Raw genomic sequence first — 26808 nt, forward strand, 5'->3', positions numbered from 1 at the left:
GGGCCAGGGCCCTAAAACCTCCCCCTACACACCTTCGGTGTCCCTGATCACCTGCCCAAGGTACCCCGAGACCCCAGCCCCCACCCACACCTGACCCCTCACCCCAATGTATAGACAATCCCAGACACCCACCTCCCCACACCACTCCCAGCTGAAGAATCCACTCACAGAGTTTCGAGTCATGGGCAACCCACTTTTGGGGCCAGGGGCTCCCATAGCCCCCTTCTAAGGTCCTAGGTCTGCAGGAAAGAGTGTACCGCTGGGAGCCTGGGGCCAAGACCTCCCTCTGCTGCTGCACCCTGGGGATGCCGCATCGCCTCCCTGTACCTCAGTTTCCTCATCTGGAGAATGGGGATAAGGAGGGTGCCCACCTTCAGGGTCGCTCTGAGATTTAAGGAGGTAATTCCACAAAGTGCTTAACCGGGGCTGACACACGTGCACGCATAGCAAGTGTTGGCCCCGAGGTCTGTCCGCCCTTGTCTCCCCCATCCCCCCTTCTACCATCACGGTTCTTCCTCAGAAAAGGCTGCACCCCCCACCCACCCTCTCCAGCATGGAGGGTCCCAGAGGGGCCCCACAGAGCTGCCAAGTGGGTGTGGCGGGGCAGGGCATCCGGGCAGCGTCTGTCCTCTGTGAGGGGAGTGCAGAGCATCTGCCTGCCTCAATGTGCCCGTATGGCCCCACTCCCACTCGCCCCTGCTGGCCCCCAGATAGGCCTTGCCTTCAGGCTGAGGAGCTACTTGGGTCCTGCAAGGGGGCTCCTGGGAGCATCAGGTTCCCTCAGCAGGGGAGAAGGAGGCCCCACTCCACCGTCTGTCTGCCTTCCCAGCCTCCCTCAGATGTGATGGATCGCCCCAGCGGAGGAAGCTAAGTGCTTGCAGACAAAAAGCCCTTTTATCGTCCTCGGGTGGGCCACTGGCATGACAAGCAGATAACTCAGCCACAGGAGGAAGGCTCCCCATTAGGCCGGAGACGGAGACGCCGATGGACGGGGGACAGACAGGCAGAGGAGGAGGAGGCTGGGAAAAACAGCCCAGGCCAGACCGCTTTCCTTCCAACTTCAAAGCCCCATGAGCCTAGGCAGAAAGCCCTGCTGAGTTCATCACTTTGTGGGGGGACCGCCACCATCCCACTCCTCCTTCCCCACTCCAAATCCCACTCCTTTCCCCCCTCCCCAAATCCCACTCCTCCTTCCCCCCCTCCAAATCCCACTCCTTTCCCCCACCTCCAAATCCCACTCCTCCTTCCCCCCCTCCAAATCCCACTCCTTTCCCCCCTCCTCCAAATCCCACTCCTCCTTCCCCCACCTCCAAATCCCACTCCTCCTTCCCCCACCTCCAAATCCCACTCCTCCTTCCCCCACCTCCAAATCCCACTCCTCCTTCCCCCACCTCCAAATCCCACTCCTCCTTCCCCCACCTCCAAATCCCACTCCTCCTTCCCCCACCTCCAAATCCCACTCCTCCTTCCCCCACCTCCAAATCCCACTCCTCCTTCCCCCCTCCAAATCCCACTCCTCCTTCCCCCTCCTCCAAATCCCACTCCTCCTTCCCCCCTCCTCCAAATCCCACTCCTCCTTCCCCTCCCTCCAAATCCCACTCCTCCTTCCCCCCTCCCTCCAAATCCCACTCCTCCTTCCCCCCCACCAAATCCCACTCCTCCTTCCCCCACCTCCAAATCCCACTCCTCCTTCCCCCACCTCCAAATCCCACTCCTCCTTCCCCCCCCAAATCCCACTCCTCCTTCCCCCCTCCCTCCAAATCCCACTCCTCCTTCCCCCCACCTCCAAGTCCCACTCCTCCTTCCCCTCCCTCCAAATCCCACTCCTCCTTCCCCCCTCCCTCCAAATCCCACTCCTCCTTCCCCCCTCCCTCCAAATCCCACTCCTCCTTCCCCCCCACCAAATCCCACTCCTCCTTCCCCTGCTACCTCCAAGACAAAACCTGGTTGTGAGGCCCAGGGCTTAGGGCCCAAGGCCCAGCCCCAGGAAGCAGATGACCTGCAGAGCTGATCTCCCCTCCTGCCTAGTGGGGGCCCCCAAAGGCTCAGGACAAAGGAAAGAGGCCTCCCCCAGGAAAACTCCGCCCAGGTAACTCAGAATCCCGCAACCCGGGAGGCTCATTCCAAGCTGCCTCGATGCCTTGGCAGGGCTGTTCCCTCAGCCTGGGTCACCTTTCCCCCAGATACCTACATGCTCCCTTCCTCCCCTCCTTCAGGTCTTTGCTCAAAGGCCACCTTCTCAGGGAGGCCTACCCTGTCCCCCACTTTGAAACTGCAACCCCCGGCCCACCCACACGCTCCCCAGACCCCTTCACCACTTGTTCCTCAGCCTGGTGCTCACCACCAAGAGACCCGCTAAGCGTAGGACTTACTGACTTTTGGTCATGGTCTGTCTCCCGGCAGGGAGGACTGGGTGCTTGGCCGTCTTGTCCACAGGTCTATCCCCAGCACCCACAACAGAGCCTGGCACACAGTAGGTGCTTTAGAAAGAGCCATTCCATAAACGAATATATAGTCACGTACTGCTTAACCACGGGGACGCATTCTGAGAAACGCACAGGCAGCCGGTGCCGTGGCTGTGGGAGCATGATGGGGGTGGACTTGCACAAACCTAGAGCTCAGTGCCGGAGGTACACCCAGGTTGTGTGGTGTCATCCAAGCTCGTCCAACCCCGGCCCAGGACGCCTTTGAATGTGGCCTGACACACATTTGTAAACTTTCTGAAAACATTATGAGAACTTTTTGTGATTTTTTTTTTTTTTGGCTCATCAGCTATCATTAGTGCTAGTGTATTTTCTGGGTGGCCCAAGACAATTCTTCTTCCAATGTGGCCCAGGGAAGCCAAAAGATTGGACAACCCTGGTGTAGCCGACGGTTCCCAGGCTACCACCTGTACGGCATGTGGCTGGACTGACTCCCACAGGCAGCTGGAACCCAGTGGTACACTGTGCATCCAAACATAGAAAAGGAACAGTACAAATGTGGTCTTGTCTGGGCTTGGTGGCTCACACCTGTCATCCCAGCACTTTGGGAGGCCGAGGCAGGAGGATCACTTGAGGTCAGGAGTTCAAGACCCGCCTGGCCAACATGGTGAAACCCTATCTCTACTAAAAATACAAAAATTAGCCAGGTGTGGTGGCGCATGCCTGTAATCCCAGCTACTAAGGAGGCTGAGGCAGGAGAATAGCTTGAACCTGGAGGCAGAGGTTGTAGTGAGCCAAGATCACACCACTGCACTCCAGCCTGGGCAACCGAGCAAGACTCCGTCTCAAAAAAAAAAAAAATGTGGTATTATAATCTTACGGGACCACCATCATATATGCGGTCCATCGTTGACCAAAATGTCGTTATGCAGCACGTGACTGTATTTGGAACAAGAATGAAATCTCCCGACAGCAGCCTGTCACGAGCCAGAACACGCTGTGTGCCCGCCGTGTGCCCCAGCCTCCATGTGCCCGAGCCCTGCAATGCCCTCAGCGACTATCTGCCTGGCTGGGAAATGAGCACTCCGGGAGAAACTTGCTGGATTCCCTGGGAAGGGTGAGAAGGGGTTCTTTGCTTCTAGCTCTTTGCTTCCAGCTGAAAGATCTGGGACAGGTGACCAACCTGTGCCTCAGTTTCCCCACTTGTAAAATGAGGCACCACCCATTCTGGAGTGTTGTTGTGAAGGTCACAAAATGGGGTGACATGTGAAAAGCACGACCTGTGATTATGACTCACTAGGCACCTTCTCAGGCCAGGCACTGCCCTCTATGAGCATTAATCACCGCAGCAAAACCCTATAAGGGGAAACTGTTACTGCCCCCCCGCCCAGTCTACAGATGGAGAAACAGAGATACAGAGAGATAAAGCAATCTGGCCCCGGTGCCCAGCACAGAAGTAGCAGTGATAAGACCAGGACCCAGGCCACCTCTTTGCCTGCCGGGCCCAGGGACCACAGTGGTGGTTCAGCCTCAGGGCTTCCTCCAGCACCCAATACCCGAACACCTGGGCCCATCAACAGGCCCCACCCTGGCCAAACCTGCAGGCCCACCGCCAAAGCACAAAAGCAATGTAACCAAGAACCCCGGAGCCCGGGGAAATCCACCCTCCTGCCACTGACACTGTCAGGGACCCTCCCATCTCTCAGGCGTCACCAAAAAATCACTGCACCAACTCAGCCAGGAAACAGCCCATCACTGGGGGACCCCGCAAACTGCCCTAGTTGCTCCCTGCGCTGGACAGCTCTGATGTGCCAGACCCCACACGCCCCCCAAGGCCCCCACCACACACTCCAGGCCGAACCTGGCTCCGAGTAATTCCAGACCCACTTCCCGTGAGAAGGTCCAGGCAGGATGAACCTCCTGGGGACACCAAGTGGAGACAGACATGAACCTACCAGAAACTGCCTCCAGCGAGGCTGTGTCCTCAAAGACTCAGGGAGACCTGTGGAGAAAACATGGGTTTTGTTACTTGATGTCGCATGGATGGAGTTTAGCATGATGACAGCGATGTGCAGGGAAACAAGACCACGTCTGCCGTCAGGGCCCATGTGTCGCAAGCACTGGGCCAAGTATTTCTCCGTGATAACTCTGTGAGGTGGGTACTGCTACCTATTTGACAGAGACGGAGACTGAGGCTCAGACAATCAAATCTCATGCCCAGGTTCTCAGAGCCAGGAAGTGACGGAGCTGTGATTCAATCCCAGATGTGTGGATTTAAAGGCATCCCACACCCTGGCAAGACCACTGAGGGGCCCTGGGCCACACGGCTAGGCTACTGGGAAACTGCCCCATTAACTACCCAGAGGACCCCACAAACAGGCAGATGGGTCGACCGACAACTGAAGGACGGGGTCAGGGGTGGGGGTGTCTACTATTCTCATGCAAGAATTTATTTTTGTTTGTTTGGTATTTTGGAGTGTTTTTGTTTTTGTTTTGGATACAGTCTCGCTCTGTCACTCAGGCTGGGGTGCAGTGGTGCAATCATGGCTCCCTGCAGCCTCAGCCTAAGGCGATCCTCCCACCTCAGCCTCCTAAGTAGCTGGGACTATGGGCACGTGCCACCATGCCCGGCTAATTTTTGTATTTTTTTGTAGAGACAGGGTCTCACCATGTTGCCCAGGTTGGTTTCAAACTCCTGGGCTCAAGCAATCCTCCTGCCTTGGCCTCCCAAAGTCCTGGGATTACAGGTGTGAGCCACTGTGCCCAGCCTCATTTAAGAATTTCTGAGTTACCATACAAAGTCAAAAATAGTGCAATGACAGCTAGTATCCAGAATACAGAGGGGACACCCACAAATCAATATGAGCCAGTCAACCCAACAGCAGACAGGCAGAAGACAACATAGACACTTCACCAAAGAGTACATACACATGGCCAATAAGACACGAAAAGATGCCCAATGTCATCAGTCCTTAAGAGAGGGCAATTAAAACCACCAAAGACCACTGTTCACCCATGGGGATGGCAAACATGACACAGACAACATCAAGTGCTGGTGAGAAGAAAGAGCACCTGGAACCCTCACCCGTTGCCGATGGGATGCAAAATGGAGCAACTACTTTGCAAAAACAGTTTGGCCATTTCTTATAGTTAAACACATGCTTGCCACATGACTCAGTAATTCAACTCCTAGGACTTTATCAGACAGACACGAAAACAGCCACACAGACTCGCACACAAATGTTCACTGACGCTTTATGCACAATCGCAGAACAACTGAAAACAACCCAACGGTCCATCGACAGGTGAACGGATAAACAGACAGTGGTACATCCATGCCATATGACTCTGCAATCAAGAGGAACCAAGTGCAGACACACAGAACCACAGGGAGGAATCTGAGACTCAGGCTGTGTCCAAGAAGCCAGATTCAAGGCTGCAGCCTCTATGGTTCCATGATAGGATTCTGGGCAAGACAAAACAACTTTCACATTTGTAAGAGGCCTGCAGAGGTAGTCAAATACAACAAAAAGAATGTGATTCCCACCAACGCTAGGACGCCAATCACCTCTAGGGAGAAGGCAGCCCGTGGCTACAAGGTGACCCCTTTATAATTGTTCGCTAATCTGCACCGAGGGGCTTATGCATTCTTTATCGTGTTAACTTCTGCATGAAAAGAACAAGTAAAAAATAGTACAGCGGGCAGAGCACTGGACAGTCAGTCTCAAGTGGACCTCTGGGAAACCCCTTCTCCACCTCGTGCCGAAGCTGAGGGATCGGGCACTGGTGAGGCCAGGGCTGCCCGCTCCCACAAGGGAGCAGCTGTGTGCAGTGCTCAAGCTCTGAAGCCAGGCTCTCCAGGTTCCAATCTGGCCTCTACCCTCTCCTAGCTGTGCAACTTGGAACGAGCAACTTCACCTCTCTGAGCCTCAGATTCACCGTCTCTAAAATGGAAATGATCATTTTAAAAATGCTGGCCCCACAGGAATGTTGTGAGTGTAAAGTGCTCTCAGTGCCAGTGTGTGCCACTCTAGTATATGCCACTCCAGTGTGTGCCACTCCAGTGTGTGCCACTTCGAGTGCTCAGTTCTTGCTGGACATGACTCCTACCCCCACCCAGGGGCTGGCAGCCAAGCTCCGAGAGGCCAGCCCTCTCCAGTGCCTGGCAGGCCCTCAGGCCCCAAGGAGGGAGCCTTGGAAAGGGCAGCTGCAGGCAGCTCACAGGGGAACAAGCCAGCCACTTCTTTCCTGCCCTTTTTTCTTTTTTAAGCGCTTTTTTCACTATGATGCCCCCAGGCTTGGCACTTGGTCCTGCCATCTGCATCAGCTCCAGAGACAGGCCCTGCAGGAAGGCTGGAAACAGGGAGGGCCCGGGCACATCTTCACAGCCACCCTCCCCAGCTCCCGGAAGCCTCGGTGGCCAGCCACCTGCAGCACGTCCCGTCATGGGCTAGGGCAGAGCCAGGCCTGGCAGGCGCTCTCCCTGGGCACCAAGAAGCTCTCAACCTCCACCTGGGAGAGACAGCTGGGAGATCAGACCCCATCTTCTCCTAACCTGCTCCCAACCCCAGCCAGCTCAGCCTGCAATCCCCAACAGACAAGAGTCCCAGGGTGTCCCGGTGGCGTGGGGTCAAGGCCAGTGGGGGCTGGCCCCAAGGTCACATTGTCCAAAGGGAAACAGTGAATCTCCCAGCAGTAATGGAGTGACGCATAGGTCCAAAGAGGGGTTCCCAATTTAGAAAACTCGGCAGGGACTTCCCAGGACAGGCAACCTGTCACACTGGCCAGAATCCAGGGAGATGACTGAGGGGCCAAGGGGCAGCGAGCGCTGGGCTGAGGTGGGAAGGAACCCAGGGCCCTGGCTGGAGCAAAGCCAGGGGGAGAGGAAGAGAGGGGAGGGCTGGAGGCAGCAGGGGCGGGTCACGCAGGGTTCTGCAGACGGGTTTTATTTCCAGAGCAGAGAACCTTAGGAGGGTTCTGCAGGCTGCAGAGGGGCAAGGTCCCACTCCAAAGTGGAGATGCATCCGGCCGTGGAGCGCGGGTGAGGGCAGAAGCCACAGCCAAGGGAGAGGCCACTGTGCCAGTCCAGGAGAGTGATGTGGGTGGGCGGCCAGGCTGGGCGCAGCGAGGTGGGAGAGGGGCCAGCATGGAGAGCATCGTGCATTAGAGTCCGAAAGGCAGGCAAGGGATGGTGAGAATCAAGAGGCCTGCTCCTCCTCTCCGACCCTGGGCAGAGCTAGTAGGGGAGGGAAGGAGAGTGTGACAACATCCACTTCCTGCACAGGACCCTTTCAGGGGCGCGGCCATCCCGTGTCCCTGGCCGGGGAAACTGCTGCTCTGAGGGAGAACTCACCCAAGGCCACGCGGCAAGGAAGGGAGTGAGCGGGGATCCAAACTCAGGGCCAAGTGCTTGGGCCATGAGGAGCCAGGGCATCAGGGCACAGGGCTGGCAGCGTGGGGTGGAGGCTGCTGCAGCCCAGGCTGCCTGCGAGCGGCCAGGGCATGTGGGCCACGGTGTGGACCGGGCCCCACACCTCCCCGGCAGAGCCGCACCCCTCAGGGCTTCCCGGGCTGGGCGTCTCCCAGCTCAGCCCCACAGCGGCAGGTCTCACTCACTGTCTCACGCTCCCCTGTGCTCACACCCACCACTCACTCGCTCAAGGCCGCAGTTGCACTTGCTCACTCTGCTGCACTCACATTCACACTCGTTCACACTCGTGCACACCTGGTTCACACTCACCGGCTCGGGGCCACCCACACACATTCCAGCTCCGGCCCAGGCCCACTGGCCGGCTCCGCGGGCCCTCCCTGCACGGCGTCCCACCCGCTCCTTCATGCTCACTGTCCCCCAGCAAGCTCCTACACTCCCCCTCACCCTCCCAGGCAGGCTGGGGGAACCCGGGCACCCCTATTCCTCTGAAGCCGCCGGCTCAGTCCACCCGCATCTGGAAGAAGGGCCGGGCCTCCATCCTCGCGCCCCTGGGGCTGACCAGGCTAGTCTCCCGGCAAAGCAGATGCACGGGGAGGAGCGAGGACCAGTTCCAAGGCTCCCCTCTGCGAAGCCCACCTGACCACTCCTGGCCCACAGGCTGAGACTTGCCCCCACCTGACAGCACCCCTCTTGTCAGCTCCCAAACAAGCCGTATAAGGCCCACCTCCTGGCGTTGGCTTTTACCCTCAACTCTACCAAACGCACCCTCAGCCTGCTGGAACCAGAACAAGCACCATCTTTTCCTCCTCCAGGAAGCCCGCCTGGCTCACCCTAGCCACAAAGGCCAACCTGACTCGTCCATTCGCCACACTCAGAGATGGGAAGCCGCCACCCACGGCCACACAGCCGCAAGAGGCAGAGCCAGCCAACATTCAAACCCAGAGGCAGCTCTGACCTGCCTGGACCAGGACACCATCAACCTTCAGCTGCTCAACAAACAGAGGGGACAGACCCCCTGTTACCTGCCAGGTACAGGGGCATGACTGTGAACACAAAAGTTGAGGGTCTTAGGGGCCAAGGTCACACATACCCACACCCAAACACCCTCCGGTACACCCTTAAGTGAGCAAGGTGATTGCAAAGAGTGGCCCCTGGAGTGACGGACATAAACCATGGCGACACTGCAGTGGTGGGAGGGAGAGCAGGGAGGGCAGGGAGGGCCTCCTGCAGGAGGAGACACTGGAGCCAAGCACAGAGAGCCGAGGAACAGCTGTCCATGAGGAAGGAAAAAAGAGCACTCCAGGCAGAAGGCACACAGCCTGTGCAAAGGCCCAGGGGCAGGAACCAGCTCAGAGGGTTAGAGAAGCTGGGGCAGCCAGAGGGCTGGGGAGTGGAGAACTGGAGAGGGCTGGGGAGTAGAGCTGGAAGGGGATGGGGAGTGGAGCTGAAGGGGGATGGGAGTGGAGATGGGGGGGATGGAGGTGGAGATGGAGGGGGATGGGAGGTGGATATGCAGGGGGATGGGGAGTGAAGAGCTGGAGGGGGATGGGGGTGGAGAGCTGGAGGGGAGTGGGAGGTGGAGAGCTAGAGGGGGATGGGGGCGGATATGGAGGGGGATGGAGAGTGAAGAACTGGAGGGGGATGGAGGTGGAGATGGAGGGGGTGGGGAGTGGAGAGCTGGAGGGGGATGAGGGGTGGAGAGCTGGAGGATGGGAGGTTAAGAGCTGGAGGGGGATGGGGTGGATATGGAGGAGGATGGGGAGTGAAGAGCTGGAGGGGGATAGGGGTGGAGATGGAAGGGGATGGGGAGTAGAACTGGAGGGAGATGGGGAGTGGAGATGGAGGGGGATGGGGGTGGATATGGAGGGGGATGGGGAGTGAATAGCTGGAGAGGGATGGGAGGTGGAGAGCTGGAGAGGGATGGGGGTCGATATGGAGGGGGATTTGGAGTGAAGAGCTGGAAGGGGATGGAGGGTGGAGATGGAGAGGGATGGAGAGTGGAGATGGAGGGGGTGGGGAGTGGAGATGGAGGGGGTGGGGAGTGGAGAGCTGGAGGGGGATGGGGAGTGGAGATGGAGGGGGATGGAGGTGGAGATGAAGGGGGATGGGGAGTGGAGATGAAGGGGGATGGGGAGTGGAGATGAAGGGGGATGGGGAGTGGAGATGGAGGGGTGGGGAGTAGAGATGGAGGGGGATGGGAGTGGAGATGAAGGGGGATGGGGATTGGAGATGGAGGGGGTGGGGAGAAGAGATGGAGGGGGATGGGGTGGAGAGCTGGAGGGGGATGGGGAGTGGAGATGGAGGGGGATGGGGAGTGGTGATGGAGGGGGATGGGGAGTGGAGAGCTGAAGGGGGATGGGGAGTGGAGAGGGAGGGGGATGGGGAGTGGTGATGGAGGGGGATGGGGAGTGGAGATGGAGGGGGATGGGGAGTGCTGATGGAGGGGGTGGGGAGTTGAGTGCTGGAGGGAGACGAGGAGTGCTGATGGAGGGGGATGGGGAGTGGAGAGCTGGAGGGTGATGGGGAGTGGAGATGAAGGGGGATGGGGAGTGGTGATGGAGGGGGATGGGGAGTGGAGAGGGAAGGGGATGGGAAGTGGAGATGGTGGGGGTGGGGAGTGGAGTGCTGGAGGGGGATGGGGAGTGGAGATGGAGGGGGATGGGGATGGGGAGCAGTGATGGAGGGGGATGGAGGTGGAGATGGAGGGAGATGGAGAGAAGAGATGAAGGGGCTGGGGGTGGAGAGCTAGAGGGGGATGGGGGAGATGGAGGGGGATGGGGAGTGAAGAGCTGGAGGGGGATGGGGGTAGAGAGCTGGAGGGGGATGGGGTGGAGAGCTGGAGGGAGATAGGGAGTGGAGAGCTGGAGGGGGATGGGGTGGAGAGTTGAAGGGGATGGGGGTGGAGAACTGGAGGGGGATGGGGAGTGGAGAACTGGAGGGGGATGGGGGTGGAGAACTGGAGGGGGATGGGGAGTGGAAAGCTGGAGGGGGATGGGGAATGGAGAGCTGGAGGGGGATGGGGAGTGGAGAGCTGGAGGGGGTGGGGAGTGGAGAACTAGAGGGGGATGGGGAGTGGAGAGTTGGAGGGGGACCGGGAGTGGAGATGGAGGCAGACGGGGAGTGGAGACAGAGGGGGATGGAGGAGGAGATGGAGGGGGGTGGGGAGTGGAGATGGAGGCAGAAGGGGAGTGGTGATGGAGGGGTATGAGGAGTGGAGATTGAAGGGGATGGGGAGTGGAGATGAAGAGGGGTAGGGATGGAGCTGGAGGGGGATGGGAGTGGAGCTGGAGGGGGAAGGGGTGGAGAGCTGGAGGGGGATGGGGTAGAGAGTTGGAGGGAGATGGGGGTGGAGAGCTGGAGGGGGATGGGGAGTGGAGAGCTGGAGGGGGATGGGGAGTGGAGAGCTGGAGGGGGATGGGCAGTGGAGAGCTGGAGGGGGATGAGGAGTGGAGCTGGAGGGGTGGGGAGTGGAGAGCTAGAGGGGACGGGGAGTGGAGAGCTGGAGGGGGACGGGGAGTGGAGAGCTGGAGGGGACGGGGAGTGGAGATGGAGGCGGACAGGGAGTGGAGATGGAGGGGGATGGAGGAGGAGATGGAGGGGGTGGGGAGTGGAGATGGAGGGGGAAGGGGAGTGGTGATGGAGGGGTATGAGGAGTGGAGACTGAAGGGGATGGGGAGTGGAGATGGAGCAGGTGGGGCGTGGAGATGGAGGGGGTGGGGATGGAGCTGGAGGGGGATGGGAGTGGAGCTGGAGGGGGATGGGGTAGAGAGCTGGAAGGGGATGGGGAGTGGAGAGCTGGAGGGGGAGGGGGTGGAGAGCTGGAGGGGGATGGGGAGTGGAGAGCTGGAGGGGGATGGGGAGTGGAGAGCTGGAGGGGGATGGGGAGTGGAGAGCTGGAGGGGGAGGGGGAGTGGAGAGCTGGAGGGGAGGGGGAGTGGAGAGCTGGAGGGGGAGGGGAGTGGAGAGCTGGAGGGGGAGGGGGTGGAGAGCTGGAGGGGGATGGGGAGTGGAGAGCTGGAGGGGGAGGGGGAGTGGAGAGCTGGAGGGGGAGGGGGAGTGGAGCGCTGGAGGGGGAGGGGGAGTGGAGAGCTGGAGGGGAGGGGAGTGGAGAGCTGGAGGGGGAGGGGTGGAGAGCTGGAGGGGGATGGGGAGTGGAGAGCTGGAGGGGGATGGGGAGTGGAGAGCTGGAGGGGGATGGGGAGTGGAGAGCTGGAGGGGGATGGGGAGTGGAGAGCTGGAGGGGGATGGGGAGTGGAGAGCTGGAGGGGGATGGGGAGTGGAGAGCTGGAGGGGGATGGGGAGTGGAGAGCTGGAGGGGGAGGGGAGTGGAGAGCTGGAGGGGGGGGGTGGAGAGCTGGAGGGGGAGGGGGAGTGGAGAGCTGGAGGGGGAGGGGTGGAGAGCTGGAGGGGGAGGGGGAGTGGAGAGCTGGAGGGGAGGGGGAGTGGAGAGCTGGAGGGGGAGGGGGAGTGGAGAGCTGGAGGGGGAGGGGAGTGGAGAGCTGGAGGGGGAGGGGAGTGGAGAGCTGGAGGGGGATAGGGGCTGTGTTCCTGGCCACAGGTGGGGAGCCACATGCTCCAGTGGAACACATAACTGAGTAGGAACAGTGTGGGGCAGGGCCAGCGAGGACACCTTTGGGTCAATCCCTGGGGGCTCCACGGAGGCATCGACCTCTTGCCCTCTCCAGACCCAGCCTCAGCCTCTTCCTCCATGAAGGATCAGAACTGTGGGGCTCCAGCCTCAATGCTGGGCAAGGGCTTGGTGTCTGGACTCTGGAGCCTTTCCCACCAGACCTGCAGCAGCAGCAGGAACAGGGCGGGCCATTGCCTCGGGGCTCCTGTGCCTCCAGGACCCATGATTACTCAAGCCCAGGGCTCAGTATAATCCTCCCTCTCAGCCCAGCCTCCCCTGACCAGTGGCCACACCGGCCACAACAGCCACACCCTCGGCAGGGCCACATGAGGGACATCTTCCAGAAGGGAGAAGAACGGGTGTTGAGCGAGCACCCACAGTGCCCACAGAGATGGGTGAGGTGGGCGACAGCAGCCCAGGCTCCACTCCAGGCCACCTCTGCCCTGGGCACCCAGGCCAAGACCCTCAGCACCCACCCCAGGCCCTAGGAACCTGCCAGGCCAGCATGAGCCAGCCTCGGGGCGTGCTCTGCAGAAGCTCTAAACTGGACCTCGCAGACCCACAGATCAGACCCTGGCCCCCAAGGGGCAGGTATGACTCCCAGAAGCCTTCCCTGCACACTGGAGTTTGGGGACTTCCAGCACAGCACAACCCAGGTGCCGTGAGACATGGAGGCGGCTCACCACCCTCCTAGGACCGGCTGGGGTCCGCCGGATACATCTTCCCACACGGGGTGAACAAGGAGCCTCCCCTGTCTCCTGCAATGGTGTCACCTGGTCCCCGTCCCTGTGGCAGCCACTAGCCCAGACAGCCAGAGCGGGAGGGAGGCACGCTCCGCAGCCCTTCCATTGAGAAGCCGCTGGGATATGTTTTCCTTCTCCAGTGACAGCCGAGGCAGCCCGCCCCGCGCCAGCTCTCCTGGAAGCTGCAGAGGCAGCCACCCAGAGTTCACCAAGGTCTCAGTACCCACTGGACTGCAACAGCCAAGGGCGGGCGGGTGCGCAAAGATGGGGGTCACAGCCTCTCTCCCTCCCATCCCTCCTCCACCAGCTAGGGCAAGGGCCACCAGAACAAGGGCAAGGGGGCTGGCAGCATGGATGTGAGTGATCAAGGCCTGTAGTGGGGCCAGCAGGGAGGTGGGCGTGGGCCACAGCCCCGTCCAGAGGGGGACTGAGGAGCAACCCCGTGCCCTGCCCAGGAACGCGCCCCAGCCCCAGGGCCACCTGTCTTGCTCCCAACAAGGGAGGCTGCACTGACACCACGCACAGCGACTGGGGAGGAGCCGCTGCAAAAACCATGACAACGATCATCACAATAATAAGAACAGCCCTCACTTCCTGCCAGGCCACGTGCATCTCCACTGCCCAGACCCCGTTTCAGGGGTGGGGAAACAGACCCACACGGGGTCACCTGCCCCAGGTCACACAGCCAGCAAGGGGCGGGGAGACGGGACCCCGAGCATCTGACCCTCTGCCCTCGGCCACTCCATTCTCCACCCCGACAGCGCTGTGGATTTAGCGGGGACTAGGCTTCCCAGAAACCTCACCACCCATCTCTTCGCTGCGGGGTGTGGGGCCACCATCAGAGACAGCAGCCGGCAGGAGCAATTAGAGGCCAGGAAGGAGCTGGGGTATCGACTGCTTTCGGGAGGGAATGGGGACGCGGGCTCTGTCGGGGTGGCAGCAGCCTGGCTCATGGCCAAGCACGGGCCACGACAGGGCAGGGAGTGCAGCCCAGGCCGGGAGGCCGCGGAGGCCCCAAGCGGCAGCACGGAGAGGCCAGCTGTCCAGCCAACTGTCTGTCCAGTCCCCTCACGCTCACGGGCACCGACAGCCCCGCGGGGCCTGAAGCTCAGGGTTTCACTGCCTCCGCACAATGCTAACCCCTTATGATTAACTCGTTTAATTCTTACAATCGCCCTACATCCTCCCCCTGTGCAGATGGAGGCAGTGAGGCAAGAAAGCCCTCCCAGAGAGTTCCCAGGACTGGGATCCACACGCAGCGTCAGCCAGCACCAGCGACGCCGCCTCTGCCCGGCACCCCCTGCCCGGGGAGCCCCAGTGGGGCAGGAGATGAGAAGGGCCTCTATGGAAAGGGTGCACTGGAGACTACTGGATGAGATGGAAGCTTCAGGAAACCTCTCTATGCCCCACAGTGACCCTGTCTGTAAAAGAGGAACATCACAACACCTGCCTCACAGTATGTTGTAGATTAACTCAGGTTTAGCCCCACAGATAGGCAGAGCAAGTACCCCAAATGTCAGCTGCTGGCTTCTCCCAGAGAGGCTGCCTGGCCTGGGGACCCCTGAATCTGCAGCTGAACAGAAAAACCACTGCGGACCCTCCCCTGCCTCTGCCCCGGGCTGCCCACCCAGGAGCAGGGTCTGGCCATTAGAAGCTCCCTGGAGGGTGGGAGCACCAGGAGCAATTAATTGCTGGGTCAAGAGATGGTGAAAGAGATTTGTCACGATGGCCTGGGGATATTCAGGGCGGGAGGGTGGCCCATACTGATTCAGTTGCCCCACCTTCCACCTCACAAGCAGGCTCTGCCCCCATTCAAACCCCCAGGACATCCGCCTCTGCCTCCACACCAGCCCAGACCCAGGGTAGGTCAGGGATGCAGCCCCAGCACCCGTGACCTGCTCCCAGGAGGGATCTGCTTCCACCATTCAGCCGGTGCCCACACACAGGAGGGGACAGCCAGGCACGAATGGGGCTGACATACAGAGTCCCCGGGGGGCCCTCAAGTGGGCCTGAGACCCAGATCAAATCCCTGAGCCATCTCATCTTGGCAGGAGACCGCGACCCCTGTGTGTGCTGCTTAACTTCTCAGAGGCAGTTTCCTTGTGGTGAAACGGAGGCAATTATATTAGGTGGCTAAAATCAGGCTGGCTCCCGCTCCAGCCCTAGTGCTGTCATTTTTTAAAGCCTGAGGAAGATGCCTTGCTTCTCAGAACCTCAGTGTGCCCATCTGTAAAACGGGGATGATGCCAGGGGCTACACTGAAGAGAAATTTACAGCCTGGCACCCAGCAGTGCTCAGTTGAAGCTCACCATCGGGGTTCACCAGGCCACCTCCCCAGGGCCCTTTGCCAGCCTGCAACCCTACTGAGACACCAACCAATGTCCCCAGCACCTCAAACACCAGAAGCAGGGCCCAGGGGGAGGGAGCAGAGTCTCGGAGGGCCATGATGAGAGGACTGGATGAGAGCCCACCGTCCCTGCCTCCCACCTCCGCAGGAGGCCCAGGGAAAACAGGCTTTGGTGACCACCAGGCTGGGGCCAGAGGCCAATGACAACAGAAGCACCCAGAGACAAGGCTGCCCCCCACCCAGATCTTCCATGGGCAGGGCTCTGCAGGAGCCTCTGGTCTGGAGGGGTCCGAGGCACAGGTTTCCCCATGAGTCCCCATCAGCTTTCAGCCCCTGGTGTCCACACCCAATCCCTCCACACCAACCCACCGACACACGGGGCACTTTGAAGCCCTCACCACACAGATGGGAAAATCAAGGCCCAAGGATGCCAGGCAAGGGCAGCTCAGCCCAGGATCTTTCTCATGTACCAGTGAGCTCAGCTCAGCCTGGCAGGCGTTCAGAAGCCCAAGTGGCCCGGCTGGGGTCAGGGCCCTGAGTCAGAGCAAGAAACGCAGCAGAAACTGAAACAGCCCAGTGGCCCCACACGCCCCAGAGTGAGCCACGCTGATTCCCTGTGCTGCCCCGTGCTGGGAAGTTCCTGCTTCTGTGGTCAGGGTGGGGGTGGGGGACGAGTGGCGTGGAGGCCTGGGGACCCTCTCTGGGCCCCGCAGATGAGCAAAGTTCCATGCACACAGGCAGAGCTGTGAACTGGCCCCAACCCAGAGTCTCCATGTCACCAGGACACATGCAAAGCCACACATTACCCAGGGCAGCAGTTCAGGGGTGTGCGTAGGTGGAGCACAGACAGGAAGGAGAGACCCATTCCAGGCACAGGTTGTTTCTGCTCCCTGGCAGGGCTCAGCCTGCAGCAACGCCACAGAACACAAGTCTCGTCATCTCAGGATACGGTCTGAGACCCCGGTTCAAAACCCGGCTGCACTGCTTTCTAGCTCTGACCCTGGGCACGTGGCTTAACCCTTCTGAGCCTGTTTCCTCGCCTGTAAAATAGAAACTCAGCTCACAGGGCTGACTCAGAGGCTCAGTGAGCGAATGCCTGCCTACAGTAAGAGCAAATGCCTAGCATACAGTAAGGGCTTAATAAATATGTATAGCAGTTCCTGCTTAGCCGTGGCAGTTTTCCAGTTTCAGTATGGTGGTCTGAAAACATTAAACGGAAAATTCCACAAATAAACAACTCATAAGTTTTTGGGTTTTTGTTTTGTTTCGTTTTGTTTTTCTCGCTCTGTTATATAGGCTGGAGTGCAGTGGTGCGATCTCAGCTCACTGCAGCCTCCGCCTCCACCTCCCGGGTTCAAGTGATTCTCCTGCCTCAGCCTCCTGAGTATCTGGGATTACAGGTGTCTGCCACCACACCCAGCTAATTTTTGTATTTTTAGTATAGTCAGGGTTTCACCATGTTGGCCAGGCTGGTCTCAAACTCCTGGCCTCAAGAGATCCACCCACCTTGGCCTTTCAAAGTGCTGGGGTTACAGGCATGAGCCACCGCGCCCAGCCAATTCCTAAGTTTTAAATTGCCCGCTGTTCTAAGTAGCATGATGAGATCTTGCACCGTCGCGTCCTGTCCAGCCCAGGACGTGACCCCTCCCTCTGCCCAGGAGGACCCACTCTGCAGACAGTCCTGCCTGTGAGTCTCCATCCCGGGAATCGGATCAACTGTGATAGTACAGCAGTGCTTGTATTCAAGTAGCCCTTATCTGACTGAACAATGGCCCCAAAGCACAAGAGTAGTGATACTAGCATACTGTTAACATTGTCTTTTTATTTTATTTTATTTATGTTTATGTTTTTTTTTTTGAGACAGAGTCTCGCTCTGTCGCCCAGGCTGGAGTGCAATGGTGCAATCTCGGCTCACTGCAACCTCGACCTCCCAAGTTCAAGTGATTCTCCTTCCTCAGCCTCCTGAGTAACTGGGATTACAGGCACCCGCCACCACGCCTGGCTAAATTTTGTTGTATTTTTAGTAGAGACGGGGTTTCACCATGTTGGTCAGGCTGGTCTCGAACTCCTGGCCTCAAGAGATCCACCCACCTTGGCCTCCCAAAGTGCTGGGGTTACAGGCATGAGCCACCACACCTGGCCTGTCCTATTTTATTATTAGTTATGGTTGTTAATCTCTCACTGTGCCTAATTTGTAAAGAAAACCTTGTCATAGGTCTGTACATGTAGGAAAAGATGGAGTGTATATAGGGTTCCATACTGTCTGCAGCTTCAGGCATCCACTGGGGGTCTTAGAATATATCACCCAAGATTAAAGGGGGACTACTCCATCTTTTTTAGTTCCCACATTTTTCAAATGGAGATGAAATTCACATAACATAAAATTAACCACTATAAAGTAGGCAGCTCTGACATTTAGGACATTCCCAGTGCTGTGCAACCATCACCTCTACCTAATTCCAAAACATTTTCATCACTCTAAAAGGAGACCCCATTAACGTGGAGTAGGTTCTCCCCAGGTCCCCTCCTTCCAGCCTCTGGCAACCACCAATCTGCTTTCTGTCTCTATGCCTGTTCTGGGCATTTCATGAAAGTGGAATCGTACACTATGTGGCCTTGTGTGTCTGGCTTCTTTCACTCAGCATCATGGTTTCAAGGTTCACCCACAGCGTAGCATGCATCCGTACTTCATTCCTTTTTTTTTTTTTTTTTTTGAGACGGAGTCTCGCTCTGTCGCCCAGGCTGGAGTGCAGTGACGCAATCTCGGCTCACTGTAAGCTCCGCCTCCCGGGTTCACGCCATTCTCCTGTCTCAGCCTCTCCGAGTAGCTGGGACTACAGGCGCCCACCACCACGCCTGGCTAATTTTTTGTATTTTTAGTAGAGACGGGGTTTCACCGTGGTTTCGATCTCCTGACCTCGTGATCCGCCCGCCTCGGCCTCCCAAAGTGCTGGGATTACAAGCGTGAGCCACCGCGCCCGGCCTCATTCCTTTTCATGGCTGAATAATATTCCATTGTATGGAGTGACCAATCATATATTTTTATATGAGAAAAGTATGTTATAAAGAATACATATTCATATATATAACAACATATATATATAAATACACATACAGAATGAGATATAATTCTAAAACTTGTAAGGTTATAAAATAACCATAAGAACTATGATGATGTGGAATCTGGTGAAGGAGCCAGCTGGTGGGAGAGAGGGGCCTGGGGTGCCCCAGGCTGGGCAGGTCCCCTCCTGTGGGACCTCTCCTCCACTCTAACTCCCCCCCACATCACATCAGGCCTCCTAAACGTGCACTGAGCTGGGACCTGAATGGCAGCAAGGAGCCGGCTGTGTCGATATGCAGGGAACAGCATTCCAGGTGGGGGGAACAACAAACTCGAAGGCCCAGAGGCAGATGCGGTCGGTGAGGGCTGAGGAGCTCCCGGGTGGCCTCCGAATTTATTCTCAGAGCAGTGGGAAGAGAATGGAGAGTGTGGGGCCACAGTCTCATGGTCCTTCTGATGGGATCCCTCTGGCTGCAACTCAGAGACCAGACAGGGGTGACCAGAGTGGACTGGGGACCCGGAAAAGGCTACTGCAGTCGTCCAAGCCAGATGGCGACAGGGTGGGGGTCCATCATGGTGCCTGGTCTGCCATTCTTTTCTTTTTTTTTTTTTTTTTTTTTTTTTTAATTTTTTTTTTTTTGAGACGGAGTCTCGCTCTGTCGCCCATTCTTTTCTTTTTGTCATTATTATTGATATGAAAACAGAGGGTCTCGATGGCAATGCTGTTCCCCCCCAAACATAGTTACTGTTTATTATTATTCCATCTCACAATAACAGCATATTATGTTTACTGTTCTGTTATTTTTTACTGTGCTGTTAGGGTGGGGCGGGGGGTCTCCATGGCAGGGTTCCCACCCCAGGGATGTTTTTGGCTGCCCCATGACTGGCTCATGGCCTTTGGGACAGTCCCACTCCATAAAAGTCACCCTCCCTACACAATTTTCAAATGACCTGGCCATTCAAGAAAACCTGGCAAAACCAATCCAAATACTAGCTATTTCTTAAATGTCACTCTCCTCCCCGCCAGCACTGCAGGGCTCTGCTCTGCTTTCTCGCGAATCCACGCTTACTCATTCTGAGTGGGAGCCAGCCACTCCTCCCTCTCGTTTCCCCACTTCCCCTTACCCGACGGTTGGAGCACTGCACAGATTTTTGCTGTTGTTGTTAATTCTGTGTCGAGTCTAGTCTGTATTAAGGAGGAATTTCATTGCCCAGGAGTAGAGGGGATTTTCCAAGTCTTTGGGGTAAATATTGTCAGGGTGGTTGGGATGCAGTGTGGCGCTGAGCCAGGGAGCTAACCTCTCTGAGCCTTCGTTGCTTGCCAGGCAATGATGATGGTTGCTGGGTCACGGGATCACCGAGAGGGTCAGATGAATTCACGCGGCATGTGCCGCACTGAGACGGGCAGGCACGCAGCTGAGGGGCTGGCGGTGGGAGGGGCGGGGCCGCGGCTGGAGGATAAAATCCCACACTCCCCGCTTGGCCCACTGCCCGTCTGGCTTTTGAGGAGATAAGCGGCCTGCTCAGGTTCACGTTCGGGATCAAATGAACCCACTTAATCCCCCTAGGGATCTCTGCTGAGCTGGCTCCTTGGGGGCCTGGGAAGGAAGGCAACTGAGCCCCCTGCAGTAGAAACCCCCACCCGTGAGGCCAGGCACAGAGAAGGTGCCAAAGGCTTCTGCCCCAGCGCCGGGGCACAGCGGGCTGAGGGAGCCCCAGGACAGAAGCGGGCACACATCATGGGCTCATCATCACAGCCACAGTGACCCCTGACTCCCCACTGCAACCCAGAAGGTAAATGCTATTATGAACGCCCTTCTCCAGATGGGGAAACCGAGGCCCAGAAAGAAAACAGCCCGCCTGAAGGTGACAGAGCACCTCGCCGTATCATCAGCAACCCCTCAAGATAACCTTATCCCATTTTACAGAGGGAGAGAGGGTGGCAGGAGCAGGGCCTTAAGTCACCACCCTACCCCACTGGGAAGGCAGGGGTGGATGGGCAGAGTGTCACGCCTGCCTAGGGGAAGTACACACTAGGTACTTACGGGAAGTATGTGAATGAACAAAATCTACATGCTGGGCGCAAGCTCCGAGGAAAACTCCTTCACAGGACCTTTCTCCCCTCCTGAGGTCCCTCTCTAAGATCCTGTATCACAGGGGTCTGGCGGGAGTGACTGCGACCCCCAGAGGACAGTGGGCAATGTCTGGAGGCATTTCTGGCGGTAGCAAAGGGGGCTGAGGTGCCACTGGGGTCTGGTGGGTGGAAGCAGGGGTGTTGCTAAGCATCCTGCAGAGCCCAGAGCAGCCCCTGCAACAGAGAATGACCCAGCCCCCCAAAACCCGAACAGTGCCCAGGCTGAGAACCCTGCCATTCTTACCAAATGCATGAGAGCGTCAGTTGGGCACCTACTGTGTGCAGGGCCTCCCTGCAGGACACATTCAAGAAGACGAGGTCACAGGGCTCAGAGAGGCAACGCTTCCTGCCCCACCTGATGGAAGGAAGGCAGAGGCGGGACCTGAACCCAGGTCCCACTGACTCACAGCCCCACCCCGGCTACCAAATACCTGCCCCATCCTTCGGGAGTCTAACCTACTGGGTCTGGAGTGGGGGCTCCAGAATCTGTATATTTCATAGCTCCTTCCCCCAGCAGCCACTGGCAGGGGGAGGATGGTGAACGGGGGGAGGACAGCTCTGTTCCTTTTCATCAGAACCTACATTGGCCAGGAGGCTGGCAGTCTCTCTCTGGGGGGTAGGAACGTGGTTGTATTTTTTTATATGCAAGCTTTTCCTTCCTTATTTTCCAGCTTATAGAGAACACATTTGTTCTGCTTCTAAAAACCAAAAACAGTCTTTTATGTAAAGCAGCTGCCAAACCACATGCCCAGCCTGGCCCTGGGTGGCTCCACTAGGACCTGGCAGGGGGGACCCACACCTCAATGGAGAGAGGGCTGACCCAGCAAAGCCCCCATAGAGCACCCCTGGCATCACCAGGAGAAGCCCAGAGCTGGCAAATCCACTCGCCACAGCACCCGGGCACCCAGAGGTGCTCTCTAGATAAAGTCCCCGGCAGCCCCTTCCCATGGCAAGCACCTGATCAACCCAAGTAGCTTTCTCCAGGAAACACACCAAGCACATGTCGCATCCCCATGACAAAATACTACAAGAAGTTAAAATTAGCCAACTGGATCAAACTGCACCAGCACATGGTGAAAACCTGTAATCATACAGATAAAAATAATGATAGCTAATGCCACGGTTCTGGATGCTGTGTCTATTACCCTTCTAATTCTCAAAACAATCCTAGAAGGTGAGGACTGCTTAGGTCCTCATTTTACATATTAGGAAACTGAGGCAGAGTCATGTGATAAGGTGCATGAGAACACAGTGTCTGGAACCACTCAGGTCTGCCGCTTGTCTAGCCGAGAAAACTACTGCGCTGAATTATATACAAAGCTGTCAATACTCGACCACTTTTGACCTACAAAACTGGCAGTCAGGCTCCCCCAGTAGCAAACAGGAGAGCAGCGCGCACAGATCCACGTGTCCACAGACAAGGCAGGTTCCCAGGCCGTGCAGCGATACACAGAGGCTCGTGGAAAAGCCCAGGCCCCAGTGAGAGGCGGTGGCCTCCAGGAAGGGGGCTCCTGTGCCTTGAAAATCACCTGTCATTTTTTTCTCTTTTAACAAAAAGCCACCTTAGCTTACAGCCCCGAATTTGGTGTCCTGGGCTAAGGCTCGGCCGGCCTGGTCTCCCTCTCTCCTCTCTCCCCTGGCCGCCTCTTTGCCCCCAAGACCCCACGCAGTCTGTGACAAGCCGGTGGTCCTCCTCGGGACCTGGGACCTGGAGTCTCTTCCAGCAGCCCAGGAGAAACTCTCCCCACTAAGGATCCAGTTTCACTTAATTGCAGGCTTCAGGTTTCTGCATGCAGGCCCAGAGGCCTGGGGGCAGGAGGCGCGGGCCGTTTTCTTCCTCTTTTTAATAAGCTGGAAGGCAGCAGCATGTGCCCTGCTGTTCTGAGAATCCGGAACACCTGCCCCTTGGGAAAGGCCGCAGCTCCAAGAGCCCACATGGGAGACCCAGCCGGGAGAAATCAACTGTGGCTTGACATGGGACATGCTGGGGACTTATTTTTTTTCTGGTCAACCATTGGGACCAGGTACTCCAACTGGATTTAAGGGATTAAAAAAAAGAAAAAGAAAAAAGGGGCTGGGTGCAGTGGCTCACACCTGTAACCACAGCACTCTGGGAGGCCAAGGCAGGAGGATCTCCTGAGCTCGGGAGTTCAAGACCAGCCTGGGCAACATAACGACACCTCATCTCTACTAAAAATCAAAACAATTAGCGGAGCATGGTGACATGTGCCTGTAGTCCCGGCTACTCAGGAGGCTGCGATGGGAGGATTGGTTGAACCTGAGAGGTCGAGGCTGCAGTGAGCTGCTATTGCACCACTGGACTCCAGCTTGGGCAACAGAGCAAGACCCTGTCACAAAAAAACACCACTAAAGAGGAGAAAAGAAAAAAGAAAGCACAAATGTCTCTCTGCCTCTGTGTGTTTCTTTTACATTTTGCTTTTCACTAGCACAGCCCTTTACAGTTTGCAGGTTTCTCTCTTCACTCTGTGCTCTTCAGCCACAGCCCCCAGGTCAAGGTCAAGAAACTGAGGGGTCACTTAATTCCAAGGTCACCAGTGGTAGGAATGCAGCCATTGTCTCCATGACCACATCACCCACGGCCCTGTTCCTGGTTGCCGGTTCACAGGGAAATTGCAGGCTCTGTGGGGGCAGCAAGCGTCCTCTACCCCTGTAACAATGACCACAAACTCGGTGACTTAAAACAGCACAAGTTTTTGGGGGGTTTAGGAGGTTTTTTGGTTTTTTGAGACAGGGTCTCACTTGGTCACCCGGGCTGGAGTACAGTGGTGTGATCACAGCTCACTGCAGCCTCCAACTCCAGAGCTCAAGTGATCCTCCCATCTCAGTCCCCTGATTAGCTGGGACCATAGGTACCATGCCCAGCTAGTTTTCTGTATTTTTTATAGAGATAAGGGGTCCCACTGTGTTCCCCAGGCTGGTATTGAACTCCTGGCCTCAAGCGATCCTCCCACCTCGGCCTCACAAAGTGCTGGGGATTACAGGCGTGAGCCACTGTGCCCAGCCAGCATAAGTTTATTACCTTACAGTTTTGGAGATCCAAGGTCTGAAATGGATCTAACAGAGCTAACATCAAGGTGTTGGCTGGTTGCATCCAGTCTGGAGACTCTAGGGGAGAACCTGTCCATCAACCTTCATGGCTTTTAGCGGCTGCCTGCACTCCTTGGCTTATGGCCCCTTCCCCATCCTCAAAGCCAGCAGCGCAGCATCTTCAAATCTCTCTGACCTCCTGCCTCCTTCTTATAAAGACCATTGTGATTACATCGAGCCCGGGCAGATAATCTAGGATAATCTCCCATCTCAAGGTCAGCTGGTTAGCAGCCTTAATTCCGTCTGCCACCTTAAATCCCCTTTGTGGCATAAAATAATATATTCACAGCTTCTGGGAATTACGACGTCATGCGGGGGACCATTACTCAGCTTAACACAGGCTTCAAAAACAAAAATCTTTAGGCCTCTAGGGAAGTCCCAAGGCCCCACCCCACAGATCCTGAACTCCCAACAGGCGATTCCCCAGGGTCCACGTGCCTTAGTCTCTCCACTGCTACACAGCATGGGCGAGCATGCCCAGTGCCAGCACCTGTATGTGAATACACGTCCCCAGTAGTGCGGAGTCCAGCATCTGATGAAAACGTGATCAGACAGAGCCCTGTGGCCTAACACTAGAGACTTCCCTCTCTAGATTAACAACAAAGAACTTATCAATACTTTTAAGCAACGTTTTTTTCTGACCAGTCACAAATGGCCCTATTGTACAGCCCATGCTCTAGTAAGATCCATAAGAAATGCCCCCACTGCTGAAACCTATGCTTCCTCACGTCCCTGCATGCCAGGTTGCAGAAGGCTTTGCAGGGTACAGCTGAGCTGCTGCAGGGCACCCACGGGAGGAGATGTCCAAGAGCCCAAGCAGCATGCGCCCCCACTCCGCAGCTGCTGCCCCTCAAAGTGGGGAGTGGGGGAGCTGAGGAACCAGAGGCCACCCAAAGCTGCCCAGGATGTCCTTGGCATGGTCAGCACCCTCCTCCGCAGCTCCTGGTGACTACGCTCTCACAAACCCCCACTCAGGAGCTAGGGCCCCAGGGCAGGCCAAAAAGGAACAGGGTGAGCCCTGCCCCATAAGCACATAATGGCATGAGAAACATGAACCCTCCTGATGCTTAAAGACGACCGAGGGCACGACAAAACACCTTCCTTGCTTCAAAGCCCTTTTGCGTCTCTTTCCTGCCAGAGGTGCTGCGAGGTGGCATCACTCCCATTTCACAGGTCCCAGAGACACTGTGCAAAAAATCACACAGCAATCCGGCAGTGGGGATGGGTGTCCAAGGCCCCGTGCCCTCCCCATGGCCCACCTCCCAGTCTGGGGCCCTCCAGGCAGTTCCACACTGTCATGGCCCTCCAGCCTCCCACCACCCAGCTGGGCATCCAGACAGGGAATATCTCCTCTGGGAAGCTCCCCTCCCCAAGTTCCCTCGGTGCCCCCTCCCACTCAACTCCCCTCTCTCCAAGGCAAAAGCCAGGCCTCCCCTTCTCAATGTCAAACCTCATGCTGCGCCCTCCGCACCTCCAAGCACCCAAAGGCACTCCTTACAGCACCGCGAGCACAGAGGCGGCCTGGACCCACGGACAGGGGCTGTGACACAGAGAGGGCAGCGAGAGCCTGAAGGTCACACAGCAAGGCAGAGAGCACACACCCGATGCAAAGCACGCTTCCACCTCCACGTTCCCACTGAGGGCCGCACAGTTCCAGGAGGTGCCGCTGCGGCAAGGGGGCAGCGCCCAGGGCCCAGGTGCCGGGAGATGCAGCTTCCTGCCCGCCGCTACAGCTGCTATTTATAGCCAAGCAGGGAGAAGCCAAGACAGACAGGGTCGGCTTCCTGCACAGCAGAGCTGGCCGAAGCCTGGGAGCCTTCGAGGGTGACCCGGAGGGGAATGGGCTGGGTCAAGGCAGAGACGTGGGCTTTGATGTCCAGGATTGGGCACGTGGTGGACCCAGGACTGTCCCCGGTCACTCCTGAGGGCCACAGTCCAGCGGAAAGGGATGAAAGCACAGAATGGGCCCTGCTCATGACAGCCGCCCACCAAGCAAGGAGCTTAGGAGCTCTGTGTCCTGAGCCAATGATATCACCACTCTGTGCCTCAGTGTCCCCATCTGTAAACAGGGAAACTAATAGTTCTGGCCACACCGGGTTATTGTGAAGCTTAGATGAGCTAACCCACGTGGTGCCAAGTGAGCTCGCCTGCCTCCTGCCAGCTCAGGGCCCTCTCTGGAGCACCCTCACCTCTGCCCCTCCCTGCTCAGACACCAGGCAGCAACGCTGGGGCAGGGGGCACCCTTGCACCAGGACACCTGCAGAAGCAGCTCTCTCTACCTCCAGTGTGTGCACAGCTTACAAAGCGCAGGCAGCCCGAGCAAGTGGCAGGCACGGGGGCATCCCGATCGAGCCCCAGGGCACAGACAGCTGTGACAATGTCCACAGGATGTGTACATGCACAGGTGTCATCGTCATAGCGGTCCCCCCAAGCGTCCACTCCCCTACGCACCGGGGACTACAGTCACCCCAATTCTACAGATGCGGAAATGAGCACCAAGTGACAGAAAGAACTCTGCTGAAGAAACACAGAGGGGCCCCCCACCGTTCCGAGTTCACCAGGGTCTCCTATCTTGCCAAACAGCAGACAAGTCTTGCTGGCCCCGGGAATCCTCCCAGAATGCTGCAGTGGGTTTGGACCCCCCAGAGCTTGGTTCCTTGGGGAGAGGAGCAAGGGACAGGAAGGATCCGTCTCGGGCCACCCATCCATGGGAACTCGGGTTTAAAGTCCCTCCCTGGTCCCTGGGGTCGCCTGGTTGTGATGCCCCAACTTCCTCCAAAAATTGGCAAAGGGAACACCCACACAGCAAACTGAAAACAGTAAGCACTGGCCCAGCCCACGTGGAAGGCTTCTCTGTGCTCCCAGCGCCAGGCAATAAGCACCTTCATGTAGGACCTCGCATAACACTCAAGACAACCTCGAGACAAGGAA

The 26808-nt window shown here is 57.5% G+C and overlaps 1 protein-coding gene across 2 annotated transcripts in view; it reads right to left on the reverse strand.

The window, feature by feature from the left end:
• The window catches only part of NCOR2 (nuclear receptor corepressor 2), a 243161-nt gene that overhangs the window by 204832 nt on the left and 11521 nt on the right, over positions 1–26808 (reverse strand). The window contains exon 2 of one of the 2 annotated variants that reach the window (XM_030821636.1): positions 4379–4425. The exons of the other annotated variant lie outside the window; for it this stretch is intronic. The gene's annotated coding sequence lies outside the window, so the exon portion shown is untranslated. The remainder of the gene's footprint in view (positions 1–4378; positions 4426–26808) is intronic. 2 annotated transcript variants of the gene reach the window in all.

This window comes from Nomascus leucogenys, chromosome 10 (assembly GCF_006542625.1).
Source record: "Nomascus leucogenys isolate Asia chromosome 10, Asia_NLE_v1, whole genome shotgun sequence".
NCBI lineage: Eukaryota > Metazoa > Chordata > Mammalia > Primates > Hylobatidae > Nomascus > Nomascus leucogenys.